This window comes from Schistocerca serialis, chromosome 2 (genome assembly GCF_023864345.2).
Source record: "Schistocerca serialis cubense isolate TAMUIC-IGC-003099 chromosome 2, iqSchSeri2.2, whole genome shotgun sequence".
In the NCBI taxonomy this organism is placed as follows: Eukaryota; Metazoa; Arthropoda; class Insecta; order Orthoptera; family Acrididae; genus Schistocerca; species Schistocerca serialis.
Genome location: NC_064639.1, coordinates 106,054,205 through 106,061,776, shown reverse-complemented (window position 1 = coordinate 106,061,776; position 7,572 = coordinate 106,054,205). Strand labels below are relative to the sequence as shown.

Sequence of the window (7,572 nt, the reverse complement as noted above, 5' to 3'; positions counted from 1 at the left end):
TGTTCCTTGCGATTTCGACGCTCTCTCCGACCTCTGGAGCAAACGGCTGTCACTGTAGCACCACGGTCTTCAATAATGAGGGCATCCACTCCGTTCTCCGCACTTCTTCTGCTGCCAGGAATTGCACTACACCCCTTTTCTCTTTTCTTGAAGGCTCCATTTCTCTGTTTCCAGCACGAGTGCTGTGGACAGTCGACATGTGTAGTTGCTCGCTCTGTCGTCACGTGGGTGTGCGTCCACGTGCCTCCAGCGGCGAGTTTGGAGCTTAAGAGGTGTTATGAGGACCAAATCTCCTTCCGTGGGTTATGGGTTTACAATCCCTTCCGAGGTGTTCATTTTATAGCATCCGGCTCATTTCTTTTTGAATTACCGTAATACTTTATAGACGAATTTCATAGTCAAGAAAGAAAATTTTGCCAGTTACAAATTATACTTTGGGCAACGGCCTTGCCGCAGTGGTTACACCGGTTCCCATGAGATCACCGAAGTTAAGCGCTGTCGGGCGTGGTCGGCACTTGGATGGGTGGCCATCCAGGCCACCATGCGCTGTTGCCATTTTTTGGGGTGCACTCAGCCTCGTGATGCCAATTGAGGAGCTACTCGACCGAATAGTAGCCGCTTCGGTCAAGAATACCATCATAACGACCGGGAGAGCGGTGTGCTGACCCCATGCCCCTCCTATCTGCATCCTCCCCGGAGGATGACACGGCGGTCGGATGGTCTCGGTAGGCCGCTCGTGGCCTGAAGACGGAGTGCTAGTACATATTTGAGTTATAAGCTGCCGTTGAAACTTTGCGAAGTTTGAAACGAGTGATATTTTCTATGCTGTTCTCGTGAAAGCTGTCCGCTTTGGCGATGATAACCAATTTTTGCCTGAACACGACACCGTAGATCCTATGTTCGAGTTTACTATCCTGAAACGAGCCTTTCCAGACAGCATCGATAATATCGTCGATATATTCGGTTTTTGTAACTTGACAGAGTTTTGTCATATTAAAGTGCTAAATGATGTTTGGCATAATCACGACACTCATAAATAGCAAATTTGTTTACGGGTAGATGATATGAAACATGGACTAAAAAAGAAAGAAAAAAGAATGAGAATGCCGAGGAAAAAGGCGATGGAAAGTACTTCCAACAAATTACAGTAATACTTTAATCCCACACCGTGAAGGAGTGGCGGTAACGAGTGTGCAATCGATAAATGCTTGGATTTAAATACGAGAAGTGATTAAAGATAAAATTGATTAGATAACCTTGTTTTTCATTAGTTACAGGAAGTCGAATATTAATTTTATGTGTGTTACTCAGGCAACCGAGAGTGACCATAACATAATGATATTTCTCAGATACTGGAGCATTTCCTCCAAAATTTTCTAGGTCAGCATGTAGTGGCATTAATAAGTAACAAATAATCAGCAAACGCCAACTTCCGTTAAAGCAGTGCCTTCAAAAGAGTTTGTCTTCACGATCAGAGGTGAAACTGGTGGCAAGAAGTTGGTAGAGCTTGGCAACGTAACAGTCTAGAATGGCTGCTTCAGAACTCGATCCAGAAAGACCCAGTTTGGTTAGTCGACTGTTTTTCTCTGGATCGAAGCTTCTTAAATAGGACATGGAGAGATAATCCGCTCTCACTTCTCAGCTGGACTTCGAAGAAACTTCCGAGATCAATACAGTTAGCGAACAGGGTACATGTGTTAGTAGTTGAGACTGCATGTGGAAGAAGGTGTCCTGAGCCTTAGATGTCCAGGAAAGGCTACTGAGCAATCATTTCGATCATCTGTAATAACTTTTTCGCTGAATGAACGATAGTCATCGAGTAGCGAGATCATCCATTCTGCAGCCCAGGTAACGGCAATCGGTCTATCTTGACGGCGTACTATGTTGACGATATCTTTTCATTATCTTTGTTCTTCTTTCACAGCCAAGCCTTTTCTCTATAGTCACAGCTTCCTCTCTTCAGCAGTTCTCCTCGCCTCCACATATGAAGAACATCCCATCTCAATGATCAAACATTTTAAATAGGAATTTTCTTGTTCGACTCTTCGTCTTTTCCCCTGCAAACTCGTCTTCGAAAAATTCTGTAAAAGAATATCATGTCTAATTAAGTGTCCATACAGTTTTACTCCTGTAAATTTCAGTAGATCTTTCTTTTACTTTATTTCCTGCAAAACCATTCCCCATTGATTTTTCTGTCGGTCCAGCTGGTTCTTGTAGTCTTCCTCCAGAACCACATTGCCACAGCTTCCAGGCGAGCTTTCTCCTGCTATGCTAACGTCCAGGTTTCGCATCCTTATGTCAGGACTTTCCACACAAGTGTCTTTAAAATATTTTCTTAGTGTGAAAGCTAATGTGACAGGCAAGCCTTCCCAAAAATTTCAATAACTTTGAGGGAATGACATCTACTCCAGGGGCCCATTTCGATTTAGGTCTTCCATTGCTCCGCCAAATAATTCTCGCAATATCATGTCCCAAGTCTCATTTTCATTTACTCCCTCTTCTCTTTTTTTAATATAGTCTTCAAGATTGTTTCCTATGAGTGCACCCTCTACATAGTCATTCCACCTTTCAGCCTTCACCTCTTAACATAGTCTAGGCGTTCAGTCCGGAACCGCGCGACCGCTACGGTCGCAGGTTCGAATCCTGCCTCGGGCATGAATGTGTGTGATGTCCTTAGGTTAGTTAGGTTTAAGTAGTTCTAAGTTCTAGGGGACTGTTGACCACAGATGTTAAGTCCCATAGTGCTCAGAGCCATTTGAATCTTAACATAGTGCCACAATATATCTGTTTTATTTGAGACTAAGTACGACTAATTTGCCTACTGTGTAACTTTAATCATATCGATTGTGATTGAGCAAAAAGCCTGAGTTTAATTTCACTCTGCTAGTAGGATATGAAATTTGGTGCTTGGTATCACGGCCAGGGCAAGAAGAATCTGACAGGTTCTCACTTTTAGCAGAGTTTAGCTGAGGACAGAGGAGACAGTAACTGCTATTCCGACAGCCTGCAGTTTACAGCCTTTTTATAGAGTAAAACGACATTTTGTAAAGTACGGAACAGGGGATACCGAGCAATGGCCTATTATATTGCGTCGTAGTTCCTCCTGGCGAAGCGGATGGCTATTGTAATTGACTCAGAACAAAGACAACGCAAGGGAGGTATCACAAGACGCTTCAATAGCTAGGCATACTGACGCGACATTGCAGAAGTCGCCGCTCAGGGCATCTGAAAGAAGTAGTTACAGCACTACCAGCCATGTCTAGTAGCTGACATGACAGGAAAACTGGGCCGTTGATGTCATGGAAGTCCATAGTCATGCCTGATACCTCACGCCTGTAGTGACGTAGTGGCCGGAAATGCAGCCATTTCAAAACCTCTAGCAGATCAAACTTGCATATATACTGCCAGTTTCTCAGCCATTGCTTGCCACCGGCCACGAGGGAAGTCCAAGCTAGCCCACGAGCCGCGGTGAATCAGCGAGCTGCCACAGCCAGACTCTGCTAGCTGCAGGCCGCTGCCTGTGCTGTCTGAATGTTGCCGACTTAGTGCCTTCCCACCGGCGGGCCACCTGCTTGGTGACTGTCATCTGCTGTTGGACACCTACCCCAGTAGACCATGGTTCAAGCTTAGGCCTTGTAGTTGCCCAGCCGTCACCGCACTGAGCACGAAAATACTGTCACTGTTCATCACCCTGTGCAGGCACAAGCTGTCACTGTTTAGCATCGCCTCTGAGGACACACATCGCCGCCGTGAACTGTCATTATCTATTCTAAGGACTGAGATTTGGTCCCACGTGCCCCAGTGCAGTTGATGCTGAGTAGCAGGAGCAAGCCCTCTGCTGCAGGCGCCATGTGCTGTCCATCATGCGCCACACAGCGCTGGACCAACATCAGCATCACAGCCGCCACATTGACAGCAGTATGCCTGCCACCATTGCCTGCCCATATGGCAGGCCGTTGCTGACATCAGCATGCTTGTGCCAGCTGCATCACAGAGGGCATTGGAGTAAGCTTTCAGTACTGTGATCACTGTGTACTTTGTTATGGAATAAATGACGTTACGTGAAAATACTGTTTTCATGATGGATTGATGAATAACCGCTTCGCACGCACCGCCACATCACTGCAACCATGTTCAAGTTGGTGAACTACAGGCATCCTGACCTGTCACAGCAAGCATTACGACCCGCCATAGCAGTCACCCACATGGGCTGCTAAAAGTGGTTCCTTTCTACCCACCCATTCATTTGCGAGGGGAATGATGGGGAAGACGACTGTCATAGAAACTTCAGAGTGGAATTTGTGAGACTTGAAGAACCTGCCAATCTTTTACAATTCCGTGGAAACATCATGGAAGAATATGCTGGCATTCAGCCAGTGAGGTTCACACAGTAATACGTATTTTGTCACAGTTTGGAGTCAGCACCAGTTATGTGTCACATGTCCTGTTGCTATGGTCATTTTGCTGAGCTGTGTATCGGATCAAAATGGGAAACAGTGTGTTACTATTGTGATTGGTGTTTACATGTACCACAGCCCTCGACCGACATCAAAATCACAGCCGGCGCACAGACAGCAGCACCCCCTTCGCCAGCTTCCATCACTACTTTCCGTATGACCATTCAAAGGGTAAGCTAGAGAAATTTATCATACGGTACCAGGGACCATACAAAGTTGTGGGGAAATCGGTGCTGGTGGATGTTAAATTGCCAGTGCCAGATAAACAATGCCCCAGAGGGCATATTCATCCTTTTAAAAGCACTTCAGATTTCTTGCTACAGGTACTAGACCACTACCTGAAAAGATCTTAGAAGGCAAAAGGAGGACTAGAGAGATGGAAACGCTCACATGAGCCACACATGAGATGCCATACACACGAAAGTCTTGAAAGTAGAGGAGTAGGTTTCTATGCTGTATTTCAAGAGTGTTCATTCTGTGTCATTGCGTATCTAGAAATTGTTGGATTCATTGGGGGAATGTTGCTAATGGTTGTGTATTGTTCATGTAACTTTTTCGTTTTGTTTGGGATATTGTTTCTTACTGTGAGAAGCTTTATGTTCATTCGTTTTGATGTATTTTGTAACGCTATGTATGAACTTGAGTTTATTTTGTTAGGAATTAAGTAAGACGAGAGTGTGAACTTCCTGGCAGATTAAAACTGTGTGCTGGACCGAGACTCGAACTCGGGAGCTTTTGCCTTTCGCGGGCAAGTGCTCTACCAACTGGCGGAAGTAAAGCTGTGAGGACGGGGCGTGAGTCGAGCTTGGGTACCTCAGACGGTCCGGCACACAGTTTTAATATGCCAGGAAGTTTCATATCAGCGCACACTCCGCTGCAGAATGAAAATGTCATTCTGGAAACATCCCCCAGGCTGTGGCTAAGTCATGTCTCCGCAATATCCCTTCTCTCAGGAGTGCTAGTTCTGCAAGGTTCGCAGAAGAGCTTCTGTAAATTTTGGAAAGTAAGAGACAAGGTACTAGCAGAAGTAAAGCTGTGAGGACGGGGCATGAGTCGTGCTTGGGTAGCTCAAATGATAGAGCACTTGCCCTCGAAAGGCAAAGGTCCCGAGTTCGAGTCTCGGTCCGGCACACAGGTTCAATCTGCCAGTAAGTTTCAAATCAGCGCACACTGCGCTGCAGAGTGAAAATCTCATTCTGAAGACGAGAGTGTGATGCCATGGCGGAAGGATTAATGTTACTGATGATATATGTATGGGTAGATCTCGAGCATCGGATCTTTTCAAGAGGTGTATTGGGAGTACTGTCACCACCAAGAATGACCATGATATGCATCAGATTTCTTGTTACAGTGGGGAAGCAGCAGGCACCGTGTAGAATCAGCAACTGGAAGGAGAGGTATTGTTCTCCAAGCAGGGGGAAGTTATCCTAACCATCCACCGTTGGATGATGAAACTAACATATAATGTGTGAGAAGTAAGAATGAAGTACAGATGCTCGAAGAGACGTTCTGAGAGCTACACTCTGAGACCGAAGAAAGGGAGCATTGAAGGAAATATAAAGAGAGTACCAGGGATTGCGTCTCTCCTATGGGCGTCTGCAGGATCAGTTATGCCAAGTAGTGGATTTATTACCACATACGCTGGACGTAGGTGCAAGGTTGCTAAAAACTGATGATATCCAACAGTTAAATGATACGCTGGGGCAGATAATACACGTAGCAAATTGTAATAAAGCTATAATTCAGTCGCACAGTATGTTACAGACAAACTCGGAGCAGGAAATATTGAATAACACTCAGACGTCGTGAGAGACAACAATAGAATTGATAGTAAATGTGAAAACGGCCGTGGGGACTGTGAATCATGATCCAAATGTGACACAGACGTAACTAAATATGTTAGATACCAGAGTAGCTGCGGGAGCACTATTGCGATCTCTAGCTGACAATATAGGGGAATCTAGAACAGAGGTAATAGCATTGGCTGCTGTGCATAGGCCAGAACAATCCTGGCTGCCTTCGAAATGCCCAGGAAGAACTGACAGCTGAACTACAACACATAGCTACACTGACTAAACAGACCCTGCGTTATTCTCTCACATTATAGTGGAGGGGATCAGCACTGATAGTGCCCGAATTCATGTGCTGGTCTAGTTTCTGGTAGCAAATAATGCGAATGCTTCACAGTCCACCTCATTCAATGAAGTAGGAAGTTCTGGGGAAGTATATACAGGTACGAGCACAAATTTTGATGTCAATTTCTAGATAAAGAAAGAGTTACGAGTTAATGCCGACAGATAAACGCCATCATTATCAGAGAGAGATCGATCCAAATGGTTCAGACCAACACAAAGGTATGTGAGGTACAATTATATTTAGGGGAAACAAGAGCACACGTTGATCCAAGCCAATATTCTGGCGCCACACCCTTACTTCCAACGGATACTGGATAAACTCCATGTACAACCCTGAAGTGGCTGTCGTAATTGATATGAGCGAGGTCGGTATACGACGTGACACAATTACAACTATAAGTCAATGGGCTGTTGATTAATGGTACTGCATATGAGAACACAGGAGCAGCTTCTCATCTCCCAGCTACCATAACTGAGACCACTATTGCGAATGTGGCACAGCCTTTGTTATACTGGCAAAATGAACCATTGGAGATGCTTCCAGCCCAGCATCTAACCTACCTTAATAACACCTATGGAACTCTACCTCCTCCATTCACTGAATGAAACAGCGAGTCAGTAAGCTCGCATTATCACAGAGCAAATGCTTCAGCCCATAAAGCAATACCACGATGAATGACGCAATAAAATGGTTCAAATGGCTCTGAGCACTATGGGACTCAACTGCTGTGGTCATAAGTCCCCTAGAACTTAGAACTACTTAAACCTAACTAACCTAAGGACATCACACACATCCATGCCCGAGGCAGGATTCGAACCTGCGACCGTAGCGGTCATGCGGTTCCAGACTGAACCGCCTTTAATCGCGCGGCCACTCCGGCCGGCGATGCAATAAAATCATGACAATGAGTGTCTCAATTTCTGGTTCAATTATAGTTCTGTACCTGTTTTAAGTGGAAAACTGCCCATCCCCTTGAGCA

General features: G+C 45.3%; 1 pseudogene; it reads left to right on the top strand.

The window, feature by feature from the left end:
* Window positions 1-437: 437 nt before the first annotated feature.
* LOC126459570 (5S ribosomal RNA) lies at window positions 438-555 on the top strand (annotated as a pseudogene).
* Window positions 556-7,572: the final 7,017 nt, after the last annotated feature.